This window comes from Macaca nemestrina, chromosome 9, assembly GCF_043159975.1.
Source record: "Macaca nemestrina isolate mMacNem1 chromosome 9, mMacNem.hap1, whole genome shotgun sequence".
Classification (NCBI taxonomy): Eukaryota; Metazoa; Chordata; class Mammalia; order Primates; family Cercopithecidae; genus Macaca; species Macaca nemestrina.
The window spans coordinates 121,441,068-121,468,584 of record NC_092133.1 but is presented as its reverse complement, the minus strand read 5'-3'; the positions used below and the strand labels follow the sequence as shown (position 1 = coordinate 121,468,584).

Here is a 27,517-nt window from a genome sequence, read left to right as displayed (position 1 = left end):
AAAGATAACAACTCTCTGTAAATAAAACTTGGCACCAAGATAGTTAAGTGGGTTATCAGCACTAAATAAATATACTGAGACTTACTATGTTGCAGGTACTGTGCTAAGGATATTACATGGATGACTGCCTTAGTCTATTCAGGCTGCTATAACAAAGTATCTTAGACCTGGTAACTTATAAACAACAGAAATGTATTGCTCATGTTTCTGCGGTCTGGGAAGTCCAAGACCAAGTCATAGATCCAGCATCTCATGAGGGCTCGATTTCTGCTTTCTCGCTGGTGCCTTCTTGCTGCATCTTCACATGGCAGAAGAGACAAACAAGCTCCCACCTATTTTATAAGGGCATTAATCCTATTCATGAGGGTTCTGCTCCATCTCTTAATACTGTTGCATTGGGGATTAGGTTTCAACATATAAATTTTGGAGCGACATGGACATTCCCACCACAGTAATTGCCTAATTCAATCTTAATTATATGTAAGATAAGTACTATCACTGTGTCCAGTTTCTACAGGAGAAAACTGAGGCTTGGAGGTATGTGCTTGCCCAAGGTCACAGAGCAAGGAAGTGATAGAGCCTGGCAGGGCTCACATTACCCCAGCTACTCTTACACCTGTGCTCTTGTCTGCCATGCCACACTGTCTGTCTAAGCTACAGGAGTACTTTCTCCTTCAACACTCATGCCAATCAGGCTCTGTGATACGGTAAGAGTGATTTCTTTGTTCATATGAATTAGAGCTTTATATCTGGGCATTCATATTCCCTGAAGAATAAGCAAATGAATTGGTTAGAGTGAAACACATTTATAATAATCAATTTTCACAAATCTTAAAACTCCTTGAGAAATTTTATATGGGTTAAACACTTTAATCCTATATGAGGGAACTAACTATAATTCTGTACATACTTTATTTTAAGATTGAAATATGTGTCAAATTTGGCTCTGAAGTGACTTTCTACAGAGTGAATGCTATTTTTTCTTTGAGATTTTTCCACTGGCTAAAGCCGTAAGTCTATTTTTCACGGGAAATTATCCTGACCTAAAGGTATTAGGATGAGGAAAGTGATCATACCCTAGAAAAGCTTGTAGCAGACTTTAAGTTTCTAGGTCAAGTATCTCCCCTTTACCCTATTTTATTTTTCTTTTGTTTTTGTTTGTTTTTTTGTTTTTCAGATAATGTCTCACTCTGTTGCCCAGGTTAGAGTACAGTGGTGTGATCATGGCTCACTGCTGCCTCAACTGCTTGGGCTCAAACAATGCTCCTACCTCAGCCTCCCAAGTGGCTGGGACTATGGGTGTGCACCGCCACACTTGGCTAATTTTTATTTTAATTCTTTTAAAAAAAATGTTTGTACAGATATGGTCTCCCTATGTTGCCCAGGCTGGTCTTGAACTTCTGGGATCAAGCAATCCTCCCACCTTGGTCTCCCAAAGTGCTAGGTTTATAGGCATTAGCCCCTGTGCCCACCCTGCATTTTCCTATTATTTTGTCTTCTCTCTTCCCGGCTACAGGGATTTCTCTGAAGAGATAGGCTGGCTTCACGTGCAATTCTTGGTGCTCTCTTTGGGATAAGTATCTATTGTACCTTCTAGAGCTGGTAATTGCAATGTGACCACCATGGACACCCATTAGCATGCCTGCTCCACCCCTTCTTTGGGTACATTGCCCCTCTGGTCCCCCAAACAGAGACCTGGGGCCTTCCTTCACACTCTCCTCTCCCTTCTTCCCCACATCCAAATGGTGATCAGGATTTGCCTTTACCCGGGAACCTCCTCTCCATGCACAGCCCATTCTCGACTCAGGTTCTCCTTATTTCTCACCTGGATTAATGCTATGGTTTTTCCTCAACATCTATGCTTGGCCTCTTTTGTGGGAGGCTTTTCTTGTCCACTTGCATCCCTCAGTCTTGGCAGAACTGCATCTTATCCCATGTACACTGATTACATATTTAATTTTGTCTCTTTCTCCAGTTCACCATAAGCTTCTTGAGGATGAGGACTGTGTTTTATCCTTGAATGGTCAGCTCTGAACAATGCCCGACACATCACTGATACTCATGGTCTGTTGAGTAAATGGAGGATGATTTGCAGTTGGTGCTGTGTTCTGTGTTCCTGGGGGAATCTTGTCCTGAGGGATGTGAGCGTGAATACACAGCTTCTCCATCTGTGGCTTTGGGTAAGTCCCAGTTGTTTTTTTGTTTGCATCTCTTTTGCAAAAATGAATGAGAACACAGCAAAATCAATGACATTTAGCACAATGTTATGAATATTACAGGTCAGAAATAAACTTTTTTTTTTTTTTCCTGAGCCAGGGTCTCTTTCTGTTGCCCAGGTTGGAATGCAGTGGCATGATCACGGCTCACTGTAGCCTTGAACTTCTGGGTTCAAGCAATCCTCCTACCTCAGCCTCCTGAGTAGCTGAGACTACAGATGTGTGCCACCACACCTAGCTAGTCTTTGTATTTTTTTTTTTTTTTTTTTTTTTTTTTTTTTTTGCAGAGATGGGGTTTCTCCATGTTGCCCAGTCTGGTTTCAAACTCATAAGCCCAAGCAATCCTCCTGCCTCAGCCTCCCAAAGTACTGTAGAAATACACTTTTTAAATTAAAACAGGCAGGTTAAATAGGGCTCAAACCTAAGGATTTAGTTTTTAGGCTCTGTGATGTAGAAAAACATCTGTTTTTTCAATATTACCAAAACCTCAGCATATGATATAGTATAATACCTGGTTATAGCAGGTATTTAAAAACAGTAAATAATAAAAACAATGATAATAAGAGCTATCTTTTGAATGCTTCCCATGTGCTATGTACTTCCTATTCTGAATATGATGTGAATATTTCATTTAGTCCTCACAACAGTTTTATGAAGTTAGTATTATTATTATCTCTAACATTTGAGAGCAACGGGACCCAGAAGACTTCAGTGACATGGTTAAGAACATTCGCAAGTCAGTAATGGCACCAGATATGGACCTGGTTGTCTAATTTCAGAGCCCACTATGCCAAAATCTGTGCACATGTGACTACATCTATGTCATCCTCTGCTCAGCTAACTCTCAGCCGGTGAGAGACAGCTGCTGAAATCTGATTTGTAGCAGGCAGAGAAAAACCAGGATTTTGTTTCTGACTTCCTTTCTGATAGTCATAGTTAGCTTATTCAAATTCAGGCAAGTAATTGAAATAATCACACATGCTCAGGTGTGTTTAACATTATGTGTTTTCTTAGCTATAACTGAAGGTAGACTTCACTCAAAGGCATTACTCCTCAACATCTTTCTCAAAATTATCATTCTGGAAGATATTTGCTCATATTACTTGATTTGTATAGGAGTTGAGGTTTTTTAAAGAATGGATGCAAAATACATTTACTCTAGTGCTAAAACATACGGATTTTTGAATCTTTACTTGTCATGGCAAAAGAATGAAAACCATCTGCCTACAGCCACCCACACCTTTGGAACAGTTTTTTACCCTAGTTGGCTTGGTTTTTACTTGTGGATTGAGAAAGATAAGTATAACGTGGCCAGAATCCTGTTGGCATGAATATGGCCTGACTCTAAAAGCTATTTTAGCCAAAAACTTTTAAAAGGCAGCTCAGGGAATTACCGACAGATAGGTTCTCGGATGACCAGCTTTACCTAAACGTGGCCAGAAGGTCTACACCGCACTGGGCAGGTTTGTGGGTTTCTTAAAAATAGTTGGTAAAAAACATCAACCTTAAATTTTACCTTTTCTCTCTGATATCCACCACTCTGTATTACCAAGCCATAAAAATATGATCCACTCATATAAAAATATGATCCACTCATATATGTTTTATATGAGCCTACTCATATAAAACATCACAGAAGTGAAGAGGAAATTAGATTCCATTAATTTAGTGCTTTACTCAGTTGTTTAAAAAATGTGTCTGCCTCAAGCTTTCGGCTACAATATGGTTCACAATGACATTAATACCTTTTTTTTCCTTTTTCCTCATTGTTAAGCACCAGTTCTAAGTTTTTAAACATTACTTAAAAATACATCTTTAGGGGTTACACCATGTGTCAAATTCTCAAAGATTTAAGGACACGTGGAAGACTTTTTTACAATTAGGAGATTCAGTTATCTATGACAAAATTACCAATGTGATACAGAAAAACTTTTCTTCCAAGAGCTGTGCACAAATAAATGCATTAATTATTGCTTTAATATTCAGAACTAAAAAACAAAGAAACTGTTTTTAAAATTTCAAAGCCACTCCAGTATACTTCCTGGATTAATTTATCCCCCAGTTTGTCTGGTTTCTTAAGGAGCATGCCTGGACTGTACTCTCTACAGACAGGAAAATGTTCTAGAATAAAAAACAATCAGTAGCTTAACTTGTGTCCGAAAGAAGGCTGTTGAAAGTAAACTATCAACAACTCATAAAGCTACTATTATGTTAACAACTCTTTAACGAACTTTGAAATGGAAAAATGTTAAATATTAAGTGAGAATTGAAAAGTCATGGGAAAATTTTTACTACAATGTGTATATATGTGGGAGAAACTAACACATAAATACCTCTGCAATATTTCCGTGACAATATTTCAAATATCAGACTTGATGCTTTCCGGGCAAAAGGAGATATCAAGAGTATGCAATGGTTGAAACTCTTACAACTATAAGTTCAGATCTTTGCATTTCATTATATGTAAATTATACCTCCATTAAAAATAAAAACAATCCCCAAAACGCTCAAGGTCATAAAAAGCAAGGATAGCCAGAGAAACTGTCACAGCCTGCCTAGGAGACATGAGGACTAAATGTGATATCCTGGATGAGATCCAAGACCAGAAAAAGTGAAAAATAAATGAAATCCAAAGGAAATATGGAGTTCGGTTAATAACAACGTGTGAATATTGGTTCATTAGTTGTGACGTGTCCCACACTAAGATGTTAACAGTAGGAGAAACTGGAGGTGGGGTATAGAACTATGCAACTTTTCTGTAAGCCTAAAACTATTCTATAATTTCAAAAAGCTTATTTTTAAAAATATAAACAAGGAGGATAAGAGAGAAAATAAATAGTGTGACAGTCACGGAAAATACTGCAGGAAGGTCAAGAAAGTGAACATTAAAAGAACAGTATACATTATCTATTTCAAACAATGTGTAAATTAGCCACAAAGGGCAAATGTTTTTATCTACTGGGTATTGGTGCTGAATACTTCTTCATCACGTTTACTTTCCCATGATAAAACAGGTTAGGTGGTCATTATCCCATTATGTTCTAGCTGGTTAATGTTAATAAAAGGCTTGGACGCATGTAAATGAAAATGACCTAAATAAACAATATAGCTTTTATTTTCAGCACAAACATAATCTTCGTGTAAATTATCTAATGCCACTAACCTATCCTGCTGAACCGCACCATCCAGGAGTTACACACATTCTTTATACACAAAAAAATCATTTTGTGCAGGCCAAAACGTTTTCAGGTATGAGTGCGTGTGCGGAGAGATGTGTAAAGAATACTCGATTACCATGCCACCTACATCTTTTTGTTAAAAATGACTTTATGAAGGCTATAATCCTTATCAAATTAAACCCTGCGGATCCCCCTTTTAATACACAGGGAGTCTTCCTCCTCATTTATGGGCGTCGGCGCTAACCAGCTCTGGAAACGGCTCGCTCGGAGGAGCAGACCCAGCTGTGCAGCGATGTGCGGCGTCGCCGCATGTGCCCCGTGGGGTGCAGCATGAGTCTTCCTTTGTGGCGTGCGGCTCCGTCGGAACACGCGTTGTGACGACAAATTCCATCCCTCCCCACCCCCAAGCCGCAGTTAACAGTGCTGGGGCAGAGACTGGTGGAGGGGCCCAGAGCCCACGTAGACCGAGATGAAGATGAGGAAGATCGTGAGCAGGAAGAGGCTGGCGGCCGCGGCGGCCACAGGGAAGAGCTCGGTGCGCGGCGCAGCCTCCCGCGACCGCGACTCCTGGGCTCCGTAGAGGAGCCGCGTTGCCATAGGAACCGTGGCGGCGCCCCCAGCGAAACCCTGCGTTTGTAACAGGAGAAGCTAACAGCGGCCGCCCACTCCCACCCGCGCTTCCTCCCCGCCCCCACCCGCAGTGCGTGAAAAGCAGAGATCCGAGAACCGCGTGCAGTACAAACGGCAAACGCTTCTCACAAATTTCCCGGGGGCTGAGCGCGCGGCCGCAGGCCGGGAACCCACCGCTCTCAGGCTCCCAGCCCCGGCGCTACGACCCCGTGGGCGCCGCCTGCGCAGCCCCTCCTTCCAGCCCGCTCGGGCGCATCCCCCAGGCCGGGGCAGCGATGCGGACACCGGGAGCCCCTCCCGCCGGTCCCGGCTTTGGCCGACACCCGGGGACCATGGAGTGGCAAAAGAACCGCAACGCGGCGCCTGGCCGACCGCGGACGAAGTTCGAGGCCGGAGGGCGTTTTATTTTTGCAAAATTGCCCCAAAGCCAGGGCCGTACTCACTGTCTCCTTTGCCCCGCATGCTCCAAGAAAATAAGAGACATTCTACCCCGAGTCCTAATTATTGGGTCATTTCCTTAATGCGCCGTGTGTCCCCGTAGCCAGAAACACACTGCGAGATGCAGTGTTTGGGTAATTAACAAAGAGACGAGACCTAACGGGGCTTCCGAAACGCTAGATACTGCGGCCCGGTCGCCCTGCATTCGGGCATCGCGCGGTTCCCGGCCTTCGGGACGTTCCCGGCCCAGCCGGACTTTTACCGCTGGCGTGATTAAGAGAAACGCAGAAGGCGGACGCTCCCCAATTTCCCCAATCGAGCCTTCTCCTCCCTAGTCATTGCGAAGCCCCTGGCTCTGGAGACACCGACTCCGCGCCTGGGCCTGCAAATCCGCCTCCAGCGAGCGCAGGCCCTGTCGCTCCGGGCTATAAATATTAATAAGCTGCGCGGCTACGGGCTTAATTATCTTCCTTTAATTGCAACTCAACAAAAAATCCAGTCTCCTGCCACTCAGCCCCCCTAGGTCAGGATCGTTTGGTTTCGGTGTCAGGAGGCTACCCGGGCTCAGAGTCGTTCTTTGTATTCCGCAGTCCAACCTGGAAACCATATGCTGCACCTCTGCGCCGGTTAAAATCACCAGCAGACAGATTCGAGCTGCCGCCTCTTCGCCTTTTATTCTGTCGCCCGCGTCCCCAGCAGCCCCGGGTTCCCACTTCCCTCCCCTCTGCCAGAGGATCCTGCCTCTATCCTTCCCCGCACAACTAAAGCAATGGTCTGAGGGGTTTGGTAAACAGAAGCGCCCCGGGAGGGGGTGGGATTCGCCCCCGGTGTGACCCAAAGGCACCTGCGGCGGCCCAGGCCCTGGGCGAGGCCTGCCGGCCTTGTAAAGGCCTCCGCGTCTGCGCGCGGCAAAGCAGCCCAAACGGTTTCACCGCAGCCCACGTCTCTCCAGTCTGCAGGCCCGGCCTGCCCTCCGTTCTTCCCCACAGCCCCTGCAGCCTGCTCCCTCCCCAGGGGCTCATCTTGTGCCCCTAAGGGGCTGCGCGCGGCCGACTAGGGGTGCCCGACTGCAAGGAACTCAGCGCGCTCTCCCCGGGGTGGTCTGGAGGCCCGGATGTCGTGCACTGCTGCAGTTCCTCGTCATCCACCGCCCTCTCTGGAGACGCGATGACAAAGCTGAGAGCTGGGGCGGTGGTGGGGAGCCGAGGTGTCGCCGCGACTCCGGGGACGCCCAGGCTGACGCTGGCTACGTCCACTGCTCAGGTCTCCCTCAACTTAGGCTCCTTTTCTTGTCCCAGGGGCTTGCGACGCCCCGGGGAGGCCGTTTCTCGTCCCCCAGGCGTGGAGCCGTCAGTAAGGGGAGGCCTTGGGGGAGCCCAGCCGCGTTAAGCCCGGGAAAGCTGGTGGAGGCGGCCAGGAGCCCGTTCGGAGGACACACCTGTCGCCGCCTGAGAAGGCCGGGCTCTCCATGCGCAGACCTGGTCTCACAGACTCCTAAGGCACCACTGTAGGCCGAGAGGCGCTGCCTAATTATGTCTTACCTTCTTACTGCAGTTTGAGACTTGTGTGCCGGCAAAGCGCTGCCCAAGGTAGAGAGGTGCTGTCTACTCCCTGGGGATTATGATGGTCATTTAAATACATAACTGTCTGTTTACTTGATACATTTCCACTTAAATTACAAGAGGAAAGTTCAAATTGCAAAATAAGGATCCAGGTAAAGCACCCAAAGAAGTTAAATTAGCTTTAATTATATTTCAATTTAGAATGCAGACCCAATTAAAAGACACTAAGTGTTCCACAACCTGAAATTGTCAGTGATCAGACTGTGATGGTCACAGAGGTTCATGATTGCTAACCTTCCACTGACATGAGAAACAAGAAATCCACCTGAGCTGCTTCAAGACTGTAGCTCTTGTGGGCAGTTTCTGAAGGTCATTCCAGGCAAGGTCAGCTTTTTTGCTAAATCAAAGTTTCCTGTGTAATTAACATAGGCACAAGGCTCTGGCAGCAAATAGTTAACTGAGGCCCAGAGCTGGGGACACCCATTTTGGTGGGCAGGTGGAAGGTCAGTGCTACTCTCATAAAACCACTCTGGTTTGCATCTTCCCTTTTCTTCCCCAGTCCAACCCCAAGTCTAGCACTCAGGTCACCTGGGTGGGAAAGGAGGCTGCCTGATGGGCAGGAGTTGGTCGTCTGGGAGGAGGAGGTCACTGAGGGCAGGAGCAGCAAGACGATAGGATGGCAGCAGTGGGCATTTGGGCAGGTATGGGTTTTACTTATACCTGCACCCAGCAGTGATTCAGTAAGTTCTAAAGGACCCAGAGCTACATGAAGACCATGTGGGGTTGACCTTCTCTAACGGGCCGTTGAGCTAAGCCACTTCATTTAGAATCAGGCTTCGAGCTGCATGGAGTGAAGTGTGTTCTGTCCCACTTTTCTTTCTGCTGTGGTGTGAGAGGCAGGCAGTGGTGGGAGCCAGGCAGTCACAAAGGCCTCCTGTCCCTTTGGAGCACAAGATGGCATCTGGAAATCTGCTAGTGGGAGTATTTCTTGGAATGTCTCGGAAGCTCTTTCATCTCAACCAAGAAGGGTTGCACAAGGCTGGGATAGGCGTTTAAAAATTGTTCTTTGCTAATGACAATCCTGTGTGCGCTCTCTCTCCCCCCCTCTCCCTCCCCCCGCCCACCCAACTTTCTCTGTCTCTCTTCTCTCTCTTACACTCACCCACATATACACACTTATGAATCTGCCATTTTTGTATTTTATATTGCCCTTTTTAGCTTGATAAAGATCAAAGTCACATACCAACTTGTCTCTCGGAAACGCTACATACAACCCCTGGTCTTCTCTGGCGGTAAAAGTCTGAAAGCTGTTTTTGAATTCTGCTAGCTCAGCCTCACCCTGCTCCTCCCCAGATGATGCAATACTAGAACAGGGCCCAGAAAGCTGCTGTGTCTGTCACCAGCTGGCTGAGTCTTGCCTCGAGGTGCCACAGAGAACTGGACCAAACAAGAGCTTTGCTGAGTGATTTTCCCCCAACGGCTGGAGCTGCTGCAGAAATCACAATGAAACACCCTTTGTTGTTATGGGACTTTAGATCTGACATAATCTTTGCTGGTTCCTTATGACAGATCCTTATTATCTGCATTTAAAGGTGAAGAAACTGAGGCCGAGAGAGGTTAAGCAGTTAGGCTTAGGCCATATACAGAGAATGGGGGTCTTCTGTGTCTGTCTTGGGGCTTTAGCTACCACACCCATCACCATCACCGTAGAGTCAACAGGAGACACTGAGCTATAATCGTTTTTTGGCGAGATGGTTTTGTCCTGGAATTCATATTGCATCTTCACTGTGTTTTGCTGTGTTTGGCAGGAGGCGCACAAAACACAGCTCTCAGTGGCAGAAGGACCAGGGGGTGCCCGATATGGTTTGGCTCTGTGTCCCTACCCAAATTGCATCTCGAATTATAATCCCCCTGTGTCCAGGGAGGGACCTGTAATCCCCATATGTCAAGGGAAGAAAGTGAATGGATCATGAGGGTGGTTTCCTCCATGCTGTTCTCGTTATAGTGAGGGAGTTCTCACGAGATCTGATGGTTTTAAAAGGGGCAGTTTTTCCTCTCTCATTTCCGCTCCCATTTCTCTCTCCTGCTACCTTTTGAAGAAGGTGCCTGCTTCCTCTTCACCTTCCACCATGATTGTAAGTTTCCTGAGGCCTCTCTAGCCATCCAGAGTGGTGAGTCAATTAAGCCTCTTTCCTTTATACATTACCCCTTCGCAGGCATTTCTTTATAGCAGTGTGAGAACAGACTAATACAGTGCCTGACAAGAAACCAGGTGCAGTCCAGGCCACAGAACCAAAGGCACATGTGGGAGCTAGACCTTTCCACAGGACAAAGGTGTCCAGCGGAGGATGTGACATGCATAAGCTGGAAGGCCCCCTTCACAAAGATAGATAACAGCAGCAGCAGGAGGAGTCCCCAACACCCACCCCCGTGGTGGCCATAGATCCTGTTTCTCCTCTTCCCTCCACTGCCCCTGATTGGACACAGGCCTGGGCAATTGCCCTTAATTAGCAGTGCAGGCCTGGGCTGGGACAGTTTTATTTGCCCTCAGAAGCTGCGGGATGTGCTATTTATCAACCCTAGATATTCAGCAATCTCACACCTATACAACCTACTGGATTTTATATAACATAGACACCCAGACACACCCGTCACTCATGCTCATAAAAACCAACACTCATCTACACTTCACACCTGGTTAGAGCTTGTGAAAATGAGACTGAGATCTACAATAATTGGATACAGTCTTTCTCTCTTTTGCTTGGATTTTCATATTTGGTACTTAGAGCTGCTCATGTCCTAAGCTTGGTGGCATAGAAAATATTGGAAAGAACTAGGTAGGTATTATAGAAAAGATGGTGTCCTTTGATGGGTAGGCCTGGGTCTAATGAGCTTTTGCGGGGCGTAAAGATTTTTGTTGACTACTTATAAATGTGTGAAAATTAGTGCTCAATTGCCATTCACCAAAGCAGTGAGTCTGGTTGATAATGATAGTGGACATTTATGAGCACCCACTGTGTACAGGGCACTCTGAGCACCTATTACCTCTTTTCATCTTCACCACAACCCTATATGGGGTGAGTACTCTGAGTGTACCCATTTTACAGGTGAGGGAACTGAGGCATAGAGATGTTCTGTAACAATGCTGGTAAGTAGCAGAGTTGGGGTTTGACTAAATTCTGTTCACCTGTGAATTGGCACGCACAAGCCATCAACCAAATAGGTAAAGCCGGCTTCACCAAAGTTGTAGTCATTAATGCCAAGTGGCTTCATTTGGAAAGTAAGTCTTTATTATCTTGGTTTGATCTCAGCTCACTGCAACCTCCGCCTCCTGGGCTCAAGTGATCCTCCCATCTCAGCCTCCAAGTAACTGGGCCACAAGGCTCGGCTGTTTTTTGTTTTTTCTTTTTTGTTTTGTTTTTGGTAGAGATGGGGTTTTGTCATGTTACCCAGGCTGGTGCCAAACTCCTGAGCTCTAGTGATCCTCCCACCTCTGCTTCCCAAAGTGCTGGGATTACAGGTGTGAGCCACCGTGCCCCACCTAGTTTTTACTGTCTTTAAGGGAACACATTTCAAGTTATTTTTTTCCTCCTCTCCTCTGAATAAGCTGAGATGCCTGTGGCCATGCCTGGAGGAAGGTGGCAAGTATTAAAAATGGGATGACTTGTTGTCCTTAGTTCCTCCTGTAACCTACTGTCCCACACAGCTGTCAGTCAGCAATGCCCTGGACAGAGTCTGGCTAGGCTGCCATGCATTAGAAAACTCCTGCTGCTAGCCATTTGACTCGCCCAGGCTGGAGTGCAGTGACCGGATCTCGGCTCACTGCAAGCTCCGCCTCCCGGGTTCACGCCATTGTCCTGCCTCAGCCTCCCGAGTAGCTGGGACTACAGGCGCCTGCCACCTCGCCCGGCTAGTTTTTTTTTTGTTTTTTTGTTTTTGTATTTTTTTAGTAGAGATGGGGTTTCACCGTGTTAACCAGGATGGTCTCGATCTCCTGACCTCATCATCCGCCTGTCTCGGCCTCCCAAAGTGCTGGGATTACAGGCTTGAGCCACCGCGCCCGGCTAGATGTGTCTTCTTAGGTCGGTAACAATAGTGCCTTTTACATGAATTACATGCATTTGCAGTCTACAAAGAAAATTCACTCATGGCCTCTCATTTTAGGTGTTTCCTCTTTGCACTTGGGGCTTTGTCTCTAATTGCAGAATGAAAGGCTGCTTCCCTTGTTAAAAAGATCCCAGGTTAGGCCAGCCTGCCCCCAGATAGAAGCTAGTGATTCACTGTGCCTTCTGAAGGAGGAAAATGCAAACTCATCAACCTCAGGATCAAAAAGAGGAGGGCAGTCCTGCCCAGACACTTTCCTATAGGGGGTTTCACCTTCTTTCAGCTTGTACTGGTGGCTCACATTGCAACTCATTTTTCCTAAATCGTTCTTTTCCTGTCTGCCCTCCCTCTCCCCACCCCCAATCAGAGTTTGGAAACCCTGCTATCCAGGAGCCAACTGGAAGCATGGCTCAGAGCTGCTTTCCTGACTCTTCTGACTTAACACTCCTTTATCCCTTTCGGGTGACGTTCAGACAGGAGACCAAATCCAGACTGTCAGAGCAGTTTCTCCAGAAAGGAGATGTATGTGTTCGGCAACATAGAAAGAACAGTCACATGTAGGTTACTTGATGCATGGAAGACTGGAGCCAGGTTCCTGTGTGTATAGACCCTTCACTGTGGTGTCAGTTTCCATTAGCTCTATTAGGAGCATTTCCAGCTTTCTGACCTCTTCCCCTTTTCACAGGGCTGGTACTAGGGTGAGGTGAATAAGACATTGGCCTTGGGCACAAGATTTAATGGGCTGCCAAATATTTCTCAGTGATCAAAATATTTTATTTTATTTGAGACAGGGTCTCACTGTGTTGTGCAGGCTGAGTGCAGTGGCACAATCACAGCTGCACAGTCTGCCTCCTGGGCTCAGGTGATCCTCCCACTTCAGCTTCCCGAGTAGCTGGGACTACAGTGGCACACCACTGCCCATGGCTACTTTTTTTTTTTTTTTTTTTGGTAGAGATAGGGTTTCACCACTTTGCCCAGGCTGGTCTTGAACTCCTGAGCTCAAGCGATCTTCCTGCCTTGGCTTCCCAAAGTGCTGGGATAACAGGCATGAGCCACCACATCTGGCCTGGATAAATATTTTAATGCAATGTTTTTTTAAAAAATCAAAATTAACACAAAAATTCACAATCAACAAATAGTAAATTTTTTAACTAAAAATACTATTACTGATCTTTTTGTCCCACCCTTCATTATGGCTTGTCATATCACTGCTTTTTAATTTATCTTTTAAATCAGAGGAAATGAACAGGAATAAAAACTAACTGAAATAAACCTGAGAGAGTAGATGTGAATGAAATGAAACCAAAAGTACAAGCATTGGAAATGAGAGAGCAAGAGAATGAGAGCGACTAGATTAATATATGAATAGTTTTTTAAATCAATGGCAATTAAAGATTTTCATAGAGAACTGTTTGACTCTCCAGCTATCATCTGGTTTTCAGCAGTTGTTAGATATCCCAATAGTTCACAATGGTTTTTTGGCACATATGTGTTTCCCTTAGTCCTCTAAACCTATTTTTTAGTAATGATACTCTGTTTTTAGAGTGCTTCTTTACTTTTCAAAGTACTTTTTCCATACATATCATTTCATTTATTCTTCTTATATTAAAAGAGAGAGAGAAAACATATTATCCTTTCTTAGAAAATGGGCAGGTGAGATTGCAGAAGAAAAACCAGTTTTTTGAGTGCTAGGCACTGAGCTTGGTGCTTTACCTACATTTCCTTACTTATTTCCCAGACAGCCCTAAGTTAGAGATATCAGCTCCCTTTTACAGATCAAGAAACTGAAATCCAGGCCAATTGGTTAATTAGCTAGAAATGTTCTCAGAATATTTATTTCCTAAAATGTATATTTGTGTCCTTGTTTTAGTGCATTTGGTTGTTAGTAAAATTTTTTAAAAAGCCAATTACATTAAGAAGTTATATTCTAATTCCAAAAAATGTTTTATACTTCCATATCTGGTTAAATTAACTCCAGCATTTTCTCTTTGCTTCTTCTGAATGGTCTAATACGTACCTATGCCAGAATGAGTCAACCTCTAAAGTGCTAGTCTAAGATGGAATTACTTTGAATTAAGTAGATGTAAATGATTAGCCAGCAAAGTGATTGAGTATTTATTTCTTCTTTACAAATGCATATGGTTTATGTACTGCCATTTTGCCTTCTGTAGGGATTGCAATAGTGTATAATTCTGTTAGCACTGAACAAGAAAACCAGTTTTACCTTAACCTTGGTAACATCAGATGTGTGATTTCTTTAAAAAGATGCTACATGGGCAGATAAAAAATTGCTTCTTGGGGTTGTTTTAAATGCATATTTCTTTGATTACAAATGAAGACATATTTATTAGATGCTTGCTAATTTGTCCTTCCTCTTACCTGTGAATTGTAATTAATACACTTTGCCCATTTATCTACTGGTGACAATATTTTTCTCATGAATTTGGATGATCTCTTTATATCCTATACATAATCTTGTCTTTCATATCTGGTTAAAATACTGTCCTACTCTCTGATTGGCCTTGTAAGTTTTGGTAGACTACATTTAAAAAATAGTTTAATAATTTAAATGACCAATTTTTGCAGTCTTGCCAGATAACTCAGTGGTACTTTGATTATACAGTTTATTTATGAAAGCTAATTGAAGTTGATGAGTATGAAGTAGGGAGTAAACTACCTTAACTCTAACAAGTCAAGCTCAAAAAAAGAATACATTTCTGCCATTTTCTATCATTGAAGTAAGAGATACTTAAATAAAATCAAGTAACTAAAGTAGACTTATGCAGCCTTTATGTTTTTCATTAAAAATAGTTATATATTTTTTTAACAGAAATTGACATGGGCATCTCTGATTTTATGCTTTTTAGTTGTAAAAACATTTCCAAGTAAAGAATAGAAATAATATTTCATTCAAGTCCACATGAGTGACCTGAAATGATAGATTTTGTTGTTAACTCAGATTTAGTTTTCACTTTTTTTTTTTTCCTGGTACTTTCCCAAAATTGAAAAGAAAACATTTTCTGGATTTTTCTAGGTAGTCTTGCCGACAGCCTCTGGGGGACTACGCATGATTGTTCTGCTCTAGTTATAAAAAGATTTTCTGAGGTGGAAATACCATTTATATCAGTTATTTTTTTTCTAATTTAAGGTGCAGTATCTGACCACATGCCCTAAAGTTGTGCATTTTCCCCATGCATGTGCATGCACATGTACACACACACACACACACACACACGCGTACTGAATCTTTTACAATCCACCCATGGAGGTTTTTATGGAGGGGGTAGCCATGGGGTTTCACTCTGTCACCCAGGCTGGATTGCAGTGGCATGATCACAGCTCACTGCAACCTCCGTCTCCTGGGCTCATGATCTTCCTGCCTCAGCCTTCAGCCTCCCTAGTGGCTGGGACTACAGGCATGCTCCACCATGCCTGGCTAATTTTTGTATTTTTTTTTAGAGACAGGGTTTTGCCATGCCACCCAGGCTGGTCTCAAACTCCTGGACTCAAGCAATATGCTCACCTTGGTTTCCCAAAGTGCTGGGATTACAGGGTGAGCTACCTCACCCCACCTTTTTTGTTTTTGTTCTTGTTTTAATCTGTCTACCCTTAAGGACCAGGAACACACCCATTAGTTGAGAGAATGTCATGATTAAAAAGTGTTGCTCTCTCCTGCGAAGCTTCCTCTCCTCCTTATTGTACACACACACACACACACACACACACACACACACACTCACACTCACACACTCCTGTTTTGTAAAGTGTCCAGCCCTGGTGAATTAGAACTTTGCATTGAGTTAGACAATCCCTCAGTTTTTCCTTTTTAATATAGGAGAATATATGACTTTGACTGTCTTGGAAATCTCTTTGCTGCAAATATGCAGAGGAAAAATCAAACGATAAAAAGAAGTCAAGAAAATAAAATGTTTACAGAATAGTGCCAACTCTGTGTGAGGGGCCTGGCAATTATGGGTCTGTTGTCTTTTTGTTTCCTGTTTTTTTTTCCCCCAAAATTTTCATTTTTATTTTTGTAGAGGTAGAATACTTTGTAGAGACAGGGTGCTGCCATATTGCCCAGGCTAGTTGCAGACTTCTTGGACTCAAGTGATCCTACTGCCTCAACCTCCCAAAGTTCTGGCATGACATGCGTGAGCCACTGCACTTGGTCACAGCCCTGTTGTCTCAATGGCCACGGTTAGCATTGCCACTTTTCCTTCTCAGTGCCGGGAAGGAGTCCCTTGTTTCTCTAAGAGACCATCAACTTTTGCCAAAGCTCTGCTACCAAAAATGGGTTACATATTCTTAGAACATCAGAGGAGCTTCCCCAGGACTTTGAAGGCAAAGTTCTGAAAATATAAATGAGTTGCCACAGATTATATTTTGCTTCCAACAGATGCTACGAAGTTGTTCAAAGCACAGTAGCTTCAGAAAACAGGATATCCTTGAACCATGAAGTTAATTTAATCCATGTGGTGTCCAGAATACCAAGAAATCCATCCTGAGGCAGCTTTCCTGCCAGGGTTCTCTCTCTGGCATATTCTGATCTGCTGCACTGGATGACCAAGTCATCATTTGGCCTTCCTTCTCCAATTATGACATATTTCCAGATACTTTTCTTCTTGAAATATGCCAACAAGCTGGCTGTATGCCCAGGGCATGAAATATCTCCTTAAAATCTCAACATTCATGTATAAAACCAGTTTATAGGTACTTTTTTGAGAAAGAGGAGTTAGAAAACTGTGTTCTCTGATGGGTGGTGAATCTTTTTGCTAAGCAGATTTATTTGAAACAAACATTGTTCACATGTTTAAAGAGTCACCTGGCCTTCTTCCTACTTGAACTCCCCTTTATTTTTTCCCTACAAATTATTGTTCCAGTGGCTGCAAACATAGCTCCCTGCAGCCTCAACGTCTCGGGCTCAAGCAGTCTTCCTGCCTCAGCCTCCCAAGCAGCGGGGACTATAGGTGCATGCCACCATGCCCAGCTAATGTTTTGATTCTTTGTAGAGGTGGGGTCTTGTCCTGTTGCCGAGGCTGGTCTCAAACTCCTGGACTCCTGCTATCCCAGAAAAACCCTTATTGGAGGAAAAAGAGAGATAACTCATAATTCTTCAAGTTTGAATTCAGTACCCATTATTTGCTGTACAAAATAGTTCTTACAGTCTCCTGATTACACTTTAGCTTCTCTCATTTATGGAAGACTCCATCCACGGTTCTTTGCAATTTTTGTAAAGGACCAGAACTATTTGCTCATCATCTCTGAGGTCAAGTAGGGAAGAGATTTTTCTGTCACAGACTTTCTTCAAAATGATACAGCTCAAGTGTCACTGGACTATCAAACGGATGCCGTATTGATTTAATAGACAGTGGCTCTTAAATGAAGTGAAAGGACCTTTGCTTAATTAATTCAGTAATTAATTCAGTACACATTTATTGTGTGCCTGTCACATGCCCCCACTGGAAGGAACATCTGCCCGTCATTCTGTGCTTACTAAACCAGAGGAATCAAACCATGCAATAATAGCTGGCATTTATTTGGGTTCATAACACATGTTGGGCTCTGTGCTAAGGATTCTTCACACATAATTTTATTTAATCTTCTGAACCATCTGTTCAGGTAGGCATTATGATCTTTATTTCAGACATCAGGAAGCTGAGCCTTACATGGTTTATCTCTTTGAAACCGTAACAGTACAGCTGGGGTTGGCCCCACCTGGCTTAAATCCAAGTATGGCCTGGAATCACCTTAGGTCCCTGACAAGTTATCCTTTGAGATAATTTTAAGAATGGAATAAAGATAAGATGGTTGGATCTGGAGAAATCATGAAAGGTGTGAAGTGAAGTCACTTTATAGCCTTTATTGTTAGCTTGATTGTGGCTGCTTATCTATTTCATAGATTGTATTATTTTTTGTTTTGAGACAGGGTCTTGCTCTGTCACTCAGGCTGGAGTGCAGTTACATGAACACAGCTCATGGCAGCCTCAACATCCTGGGCTCAAGTGATCCTCCCACCTCAGCCTTTCAAGTAGCTGGGGCCACAGGTGTGAGTCACCCCACCCAGCTAATTTTTAATTTTTTTTTATTTTTTGTAGAGACAGGGTTTTGCCATGTTACCCAGGCTGGTCTCAAACTCCTGGGCTCAACCAGTCCTCCCACCTCAGACTCCCAGAGTGCTGGGATTACAGGCATGAGCCACTGTGCCCGACTAGATTGCATTATCGATAACCCTGTTGTTGCCTGTTTATTTATAAAGCCATCACTCCTTATTTTTAAATTGTTGTAAATGTATTGTTCCAGGCCTCTGATCAGCAGTCCTTACTGGTCTGTAATACCTTGCATCTTCCCATGGCTCACGTAAAGCTAACCCTCCTCTAAGAAGTCCTCCCTGATCACGCAGGTGATGCTGCTGTCTCCCTCCATGAACTTCTAAGCACAGCCACTGACACCTTTCGCTGCACATTGTTTAACATTTTCCTCTTGAGAAAGAGGGCAGGGCCTCCTTTGTATCCTTCCTGGTGCTTTTCACGTGGTTCTTTCTTTCTTTTTAGAGCCAGGGTCACTCTCTGTTGCTCAGGCGGGAGTACAGTTGCGCCATCATAGCTCACTGTAGCCTCCAACTCCTGGGCTCAAGCGATCCTCCTGCCTCAGCCTCCCAGGTAGCTGGGACTACAGGGATGCACCACAGTGCCCAGCAAATTTTTAAATTAAAAAATTTTTCTCACTGTGTTGCCCAGGCTGGTCTCGAACTCCTGGCCTCAGGCAGTCCTCTTGCCTTGGCCTCTGAAAATGTTGGGATTACAGGTGTGAGCCACTGCACCCTCCTACATGGTACCTTTATAATACATATTTGCTAAACGTAGGAACACCACTTACAACTTTTGAGGAATCACAGAGGTGAAAAGGGCTGAATAGTTTCAGGGTATGTTGAGTTATCTGCAAATAACAAGACCTTGGCAGGTGGAAAAGCTCTATCAAACATCACTGTCAGTTTGTTAATCCCTCAAAGAATCCAGCCCAAAAGAGATGAAGTTCATGTAAAGACTCATAAAGACCAAGTAAGTGTTTTATATGGAAAATAAATTAGCAAATTCACTGTCAAATTCCAAATGGCAAGGAAGCATGGAAAGTTGTAGTTTAATGTCCTCATCAAACTTGTAACTGATGGCCAGATGACAGAGCCTGTCAGAGAAACCAGGGGTCATTTTGGAAACAGACTGCTCTGATACACAGCATTCATTCCTGGGCCGGTCTCAGAAGACTGGAAGAGAGTGCATCATGAAATCTCAAAAAAAAAAAAAAAAAAAAAAAAAGGTACTTGACTGTACAGAAGTTTCCTTTCAATTTTGAGGGTATTTTGGAAGCTGTGTGGATTCCAACTATGAAAAGGAGTACTTGTCATGGGAGTCTTTTATGGGAAGTAAAATACATTTGAAAATCTACTCCAATTGCATCATTCCATGTAGTATAGGGTTTTTCTCTTGGGAAACACATTATGAGTCAGATAGGGCAGACCCAACTTGTTTCTTTATCATCAAGACTTCCCAGATCTGGCCCTGTCTGCTAAGTATATCACTATTTGTTCAATATAATGGGGAAGTAAGAATTGCCATACTAAAAATATGCCAAGGTATTCTGAGAAGCCTAAAGAACAATGATGAGGTAAAGAAAACAGTATGCTGATGGAAAGAAATGCTAAATGGAATAAAGGAACCTGTTCATGACCCATCTGTCTGATGACAAACATTTATTGGGACTGCAGGTACAGGCCACCACGGTTGGCTAATTTTTTTTTTTTAATTTTCTTGTAGAGATGGGGTCTTGCCATCTTGCCCAGGCTGATCTCGAACTCCTGGGCACAAGCGACCTTCCTGCCTTGGCCTTCAAAGTTCTGAGATGACAGGCATGAGCCACCATATTTGGCCTTTCACAAAGTTTTGTACCATGTCCTGGGCCCTATATTAGGTTCAGGGCATGAAATGTGAGACAAAGCAGTCATGGTGCTTCTTTCTGACTCTTATAGTCTATTAGGTGAAAGAGACAGTAATAGAATAACCACATACGTTAATGTAAAATTGCAACTATGGTTGGTTCCAGGAAGGGGAGAGTACATAGTACTTTAAACCCCCCACAGAAGGAAAGTGTTACCTAATCTAGTAAAAACACCTGAAACTCAAGGATTAAAGTATCACTTCTCTTAAAAAAACAAAACCTCCCAGATTTAGCTACAAGCACTGATGATCATGTGTAAATGTGTGTGAATGCACATTATATATATATATATATATATAATTTATTTACTTATTTTAGAGATGGGATCTTACTCTGTTGCCCAGGTTGGAGTGTAGTGATGCAATCATAGCTCACCATAGCCTCAAATTCCTGGGCCCAAGTGGCTGGGACCACAGGTGTGTGCCACCATGCTTAGCTAATTTTATTTTTGTCAGAGGAAGGGTCTCACTATGATGCCCAGGCTGACCTTGAACTCCTGGCCTTAAGCAATCCTCTAGCCTTAGCCTCCCAAAGTGTTGAGATTACAGGAGTGAGCCACCACACCCAGCCTGTGATATTGATTCTCGCCTACTTCTAAGGTCAGCCTGAGAGCACAGTCATCACTGACATACAACTATTATGGCAGAGCCAAATGAGAAGAGCTGACGATTACATCAACGTCTAGAGAGTTCTTAGCATTGTGTCGTTATCTGATGAGTTAACTCTTTAGGGAGTTCCAGTTCATGTACCAACAGAAAGGCTGAATTGCAGGGGAGGGGGACTGGAATGGAAAGTTCAAGCAGCAGCCTCCATGTTGCTTATCTAGTGTTCCAGTAGAACATCCCATGGGTTGAGTTATTTTTCAGCTATACCACCTGGTACAACTTAGATTACTGTACAAATAATGGCACTTCTGCTGCTAAATGGACTATTCAAATATGCTCAAAATTTTTGCAAATGAGCTACTTTTTCCAAGGTGGCATACAAAGTCTAACATAATTCAAGTTTCACGAAGACAAGGCCTTGCCTGTCTTATTCTGCGTCTGTAGCACCTGACAGTCTCCATCCTGCCATAGGTGCTCAGTAAATAGTAGTTAAATGAATGGATCTATCTACGTGATTGGTTGGATGTCACGATCTGCCTCCTGCATCCAGTTGTACTGCAGGAAATATTTCATCTTTTTCTAAAAGGAAGATCATACAAGGTTTCATGCTTGAGGAAGCATTTTCCCAACTCAAAATCTTCTTGTGTCTGGAGTCTACCATTGGTCTGGTTGCAAACCTGGCTTTTACCTTCAGCTCTGTAGTGACTTTTGGGTTGGTTCTCTGTACTTAGGTGGGACAGTTGTCTGGCATTAGCTCATCTCTCAATCACTACCTCTGACCTTTGTACACACCCATATCCGCCTTGTCTCTTTGGTTTGCCCTGACACTCAGTTTGCAGAGATGCAGCCTTTTGTCTCTGGATCTTTATTCTCTCTCTCTGATCTCATTACCCACATGACTGTGATTGTCAAACCTCCAGCTTCCAAGGGGCAGCATGCCAGCAGAGAGCCAGTGGGCTGAAACAACATGCATGGGGCCAGTTGCCTGCTGACTACAAAGCAACCGGAGTGTCACAGGTGCTGCTGCATGGCACCATTACAGAGGGCCAAAGAGTGATTTTCTAGAACCACACTATCTAGGTGCAGAGTTAAGGGGCTCGTCTTATTTCTTCAAGTTCTTTTGTAAATTAAATGCTAGTTTTATTTGTTGATAATACTTTTGCTTTAAAAAAGATGTTTTCTCTGATTATGAAACTAAAACATGTCTATTATAATTTGGAAAACATAAGGTGTTATGAGGTAAAAACATGATCCCTGTCTTACCATCTAGACATACTTAGTAAACCCTGCTAATGCCTAGATCCGGTTTAGATGCCGTGAGGTAGGAACACTGCCTTGTGGTGTATGTGTCATATAAGCCACAGGGACCACTTCCTTCCTATTTAAGGTGACTTCCACCTTCCTTCCTTCATGCAACCCCAGAACTGGGCATTATCATCTCACTACAGCAATGCTTTCCAGCAGCCAATATGGTGCCAGGCTTAGAGTAGCTTTCAGGCCCCTGCAACCTGTTTTGGAAGAAAGCTGTGTATCAATCAAGAAAGTAGCTGGCCTTGTGACAGAGATGCTTAGCTGTCTGCCAAAGCCGTAGGACAGCTCTCCCTCCGTAGGACAGACTTAGAGCTAGGAAGCAGTGTGCAAACATAAGCTACATTGCCTGGCCCCCTTTGTCACCAGGTACAAAGTCCTCATGTGACTGGTCCTCACAGAGACAATGTGAGCAGGTGTGTGGCATCTTGGGGCCAAGGCCTTTAAGAAGTAGGTGTGCCTCCTCCATCTCCTCCACCAGCTTGCTGCAGATACTTAGGAGCAGAAGATAATGGAGCCACACATGAAAGGAGCCTCGGTCTCTAGCTATCACATTGAGGAAGGCCACCTTGCAGCTAGGGACACCCACCAGGGACCACAACTTGAGCAAGAACTACATTCTAGAGTGTTGGCATCATAATAAGTCTTGGGTCTATTTGTTACTGGAACCTAGGTGACCTTAACTAATATAGTCCCGCCAAATGTCTAGTGAATGCGTTAATAAATGAAGACACTAAGATCACATATTCTGCCACTGCATCGGAGTTTACAGAGGTTGAGCAGGAAAGATAAATACATCTTGTGAGAGGAACTATTATAGAGGTCTGTGCCTAGCTGTTTTCAAAATGTCCATTGAGTTTGTTATTGAAAAAACCAACTCATTTTAACCTTCTGTTCATGGAGCAATATTTCATAGGCTAAAACCTTATACAAATTAGTTGCTGGAGAAAGAAATAGAAATATTGCTACAGAAATATGAAATAGAAATATGCAAACCGCAACTGCCATTAGGAATGCCAGAGCCATTCAGATAAGCAAAACTAACTGATGCAACCAGGGGCCGACCATTCATGAGCCCATGCAATGGTGTAGATAGCTCAGTCCTCTTCTCCAATAAGAAATGTCCCAGAGATTAGGTGTTTTGAGATCCAGCTAAACTGAAGTTCCAGTGCCAGGGCAGCTAGCAACGCTATCCTAACAGTAAATGAAGGGGAGCTGAATCGGGATGGTTAACATGTGCCTTTCACGGCATTCTTCTTTTACCGGGAGGATGGCTTAATGTCTACCTGTGACCAGTGGTCCCTTATATGGGAAATTTGTTTATACTGGCAGATGCCCTTGTCTGACCATGGCTGTGGTCCTGGGAGCCTGACCTGTGTTCTCCCTGGCACCCAAGGGGAAAACTTAGCCTGGGGCAGCCCCTGGTCCTTCAGATGGAAGGCACAAATTCAATACACCACCACGGTAGGGAACAAATTAAAAGGTTTTTACCTACAGATTCTAGGCAACGAGAGTGCAATGAGCTGGGAGGGCAGTCCTCTGTCCCTGGGTCACCAGTGGCAGGAATGAAGGGTCAGGCAGAGGCATGAACAGCATGCTGCAACCAGCAGTGCAGAAAGTACCTGGCCTGTGGTGGTTTGACTTCCAGTTTCTGGACTTTACTGTGGTGCAAAAGCCATGTGCATTCTGTAGAAACTACTTCAAGGACCCATACAGCCATTCTGTTTTTCACTTTCAGTACCGTGTTCAATAAATTACATGAGACATTCAATGCTTATTATAAAATAGGTCTTGTGTTAGGTGATTTTCCCCAACTCTGGGCTAACGTAAGTGTTTTGAGTGTGATGAAGATAGGTTAGGCTGAGCTATGATGTTCTGTAGGTTAGGTGTATACTTAGGGGATTTTCAACTTATGATGGGCTTATTGGGACATAGCCCCATCGTAAGTCAAGAAGCATCTGTATAAAGGAATAGGGCATGGGTCACTTTAAGTTCACTGGCAAATGTCTGAATGGGTAGTTTAAAGAAAGTGTCGGGAAAGTAGGGAGCCCAGCCTGCTAGGCGGGAGAGATGCTTCTAAGTGTTTATCTCTGGCCATTGGCTTAAACCATTTGGGTGTGGAGTAGAACTGGAAACTGTGTCAAGGGTGACTGAGCCTTGCTTCTGGTCTGATAAAGTTAAACTTCTATTCAAAATGGAGGCCAAGGCCACATAAAATAAGAACTCATTACATGAGGGCATTAAGTACTTTTATTTAGTACAGTATCCCCAGAGCAAAGTCCCTGCCTGGTAGCTAAACTGCAGCTATAAATTCTGTGAAGCGTGGTAGGTTTGGCTACAAAATTCTGAAAAATCCACTAGGCTTGATTGCAAATTCTTGGAAGTCCATTTATTCCCAAAGCTGTGATGAACAATGAATGCAGAAATCTTAGTGCCTTCTTACTGAATTTTAAAGGCACAATTTAGCATTGCCCCTCAGATACCTGTGTATTTGTATTATGGAAAAGCAGTGATCCAAAGATTTATTCAACTAGGTGCAAAAGAGGAAGGATTTATTGTATAACTGCTCTACTCAAAGCCATATCTCCTAAGCACTATGGCTGGCAGGCACCACCTCTGCCATCATAGCTGAGGGAGGTATGTGCCTGCCTGCTCTCTGCCTGAACCCCTACCAGCAGACAGATGAGTGTAAATCACAATCATTCCAAATAGCTCAAGATTTTCATCAAACAATGCGATCATTGTCATGAAAAGTAAATCTAGCTGACATTTATCCTGAGTATTTAATTAGTAGGAATTACCCGGTAAGACATGACGGGTGGTGGGGCGTGTGCTGGTATTTTCCCTTCCCTAGGTAAAGGCACGTGTGTGTGTGTCTGTGTGTGTGTGTGTTTCAGTTGCATCCTATTCCAAAGCTTGGAGAGAGTTTCTGAAACATAGTATCCCCATGGCTAAAAACAAGGATTTGTGTGTAGCTGAATCCATTTGCCCTTCTTGGAGATTGCAAGGAGGTGATGAAGGAGGAGATACCAGCCACATCGTGTCCCCTCTAAACCCCCTCTGGCTTTCAGAAATGATCTCCAAGCAGACCGTGCCCTCAAGCTTCTGTGCTTGGGCATGGGCATAGAATGCTTTTCCCTGATAACAGGTGAGGAGCATAAAAATTAATGAATGTGTCCCCACAATGCATCGGTTGCCAGCACCCCAGATGCTCGGAAGTTGGGATACACCTTTGTCATTGTCTCCAGGTGTGTTCCCCAGAAGGCCAGCAGGCAGAGGAGCTGTCAGGCAGCAGCATTCAGTTTCGGGGAGGCCATGCATGCAAATTCTCCCACTGTGCCCTTGGAGGTCAGACAGTATCTCAGTTAAAGGAAGGGCAGCGTGATCCTAACTGCCTTCTGTGGGGCAGTCTCTAAGCCATCCTCTGCCACTGCCAGAGCATCTTTCTAAAGCACAAATCTCCCTTTGTCACTCCCCTGCTGAGGTTGACTGCGTTGACTCCCTGCACCTTCTGGATAAAGTCCATCCCCTTAGCAGATGCACAAGCCTTTTTTTTTTCCTTTTTGTAATCAACTTTATTGAGGTACAATTTACACACAATAAAATGCACTGATGTCCCAAGTATAGTTCAGTGAATGTTGACAAATGGATTTATCCGTGGAGCCTCTGCCACCGTGATCAGGATCTAGAACAATTTGCTCACACCCTTTCATTTCCGTCCCCTCCCCTTTTTTCCAGCCCCTGGAAAGTATTGGTCTACTTACTGTTGCTGTACTTTTGTCATTAAAAATTTTTTTTTGTTTTAGAATTTCACATAAATGAATCATAGAGTATGTAGTAGTCTGGCTTCTTCTCATCTATAAAGCTTTTGATATTTATTCATGATGTGTATATCAGATGTTTGTTCTTTTTTTGTTTATTTTTTTGGCTGATGAGTATTTCATTGTGGGGACATAATCACAATTAGTCTATCCTTTCACCAGTTGCTGGACATTTGTGTTATTTTCCAGTTTTTCATATTCTGAATAAAGCTGCCAGGAACATTCATGTACTTGTCTCTGTGAGCATTTTTTTTTTTTTTTTTTTTTTAAAGAGGCAGGGCCTCATTCTGTTGTCCAAACTGGAATGCAGTGGCCTGATTATAGCTCATTGCAGCCTGGAACATCCGGGCTCGAGCGATCCCCTTACCTCAGCCTCCCAAGTGGCTGAGACTACAGGCATAGGCCATCACGTCCAGCTAATTTTTAAATATTTTTGTAGAGATGAGGTCTTACTATGTTTTCCAGGCTGGTCTCAAACTGTTGGTCTCAAGCGATCCTCTGGCCTTAGCCTCCCAAAGTGGTGGGATTACAGGCGTGAGCCACTGAGCCCAGCAGTAAGCACGTGTTTTAATTCCCCTCAGGTAAACACCATTCCTGTATTGTATAGAAGTATATGTTTAACTTTAGAAGACTGTTGCAAACTGGTTTCCATGGTGACTGCAGCATTGTACAGTCCCTCCACTAGTGCTCGAGAGTTCTGGTTGTTTCATATCCTCATCAACAGCTGGTATGGTCCATCTTTTAATTTTAGCCACTCTGGTGAATTACACGAGGCCCTGAAGCCCACCTGTAAGCGTATTGCCCTTTTCTTCAGGTGGCCCCTCCTCTCCAGTCTCACGGGTGAGTGCTCACTTTCAAGTCACCAGCCTTCCTGTGTGAGGCCCCTGCCCTTCTCAAGCTGCACTGGCACCCTAGAGCGGGCACCAGCAGTACTGTGCACACCCATGCTTATAGTGTGGCTGTTGCTGTCTTTGCCTGTCTTCACCTCTCAACTCCAAGTTCAGTGGCAGGAGTGGGGAGAGGCAGGAAGTTTCCACGTATTTGAATCCCAGTACCACATCTCTACAAAAACTAAACAAAACTAGCCAAGTGTAGTGGTGCACACCTGTGGTCCCAGCTACTTGGGAGGCTGAGGTGGGAGGACTGCTTGAGCCCAGGAGGTCAAGGCTGCAGTGAGCTGAGATTGCACCACTGCACTCTAACCTGGGTGACAGAGTGAGACCCTGTCTCAAAAAAAAAAAAAAAAAAAGAAAAACACATGAATCTCACAACTTTAAGGTGTCTTCTAATTGATGGGACTCATTTCCTATTAAAATGTGCACTCCACCATTCTTCAAATAATGGATGTGTGCAGATCTCTCCATGGATGCTCCGGCCTTCATTTGCAGAAAAGCCGATGATCCATCCAGCCGCAGACTAGGAACCAGCAACACTGAGCAGGCCTTAGCAGGACTGAAGTTTTGGCTTTATGCACTCTGCATCCACCAAAGCCCTTTGCTCATTTAAGGTGGATATCACTCACTGTGTGCGAATGCTCTGCCGAGGTTCCGAGGGTCTGTGGAAGACTCCAGGGAAGGGGGAATGAGGGGAAAATGATCAGTAAAAGCTGTAGGGAGGAGGTGTGATTGGAGAGGATGCTGAAGGAATGGCAGCAGCTGCATG

General features: G+C 44.1%; 1 long non-coding RNA gene across 2 annotated transcripts in view; it reads left to right on the top strand.

The window, feature by feature from the left end:
- The window catches only part of LOC139356401 (uncharacterized), a 46,606-nt gene extending 40,298 nt beyond the window's left edge, over window positions 1-6,308 (top strand). For both annotated transcript variants that reach the window (XR_011608209.1, XR_011608210.1), the window contains exons 4-5: window positions 1,976-2,180; window positions 5,603-6,308. This is a non-coding gene — a long non-coding RNA (uncharacterized lncRNA). The remainder of the gene's footprint in view (window positions 1-1,975; window positions 2,181-5,602) is intronic.
- The last annotated feature ends 21,209 nt before the right edge of the window (window positions 6,309-27,517 follow it).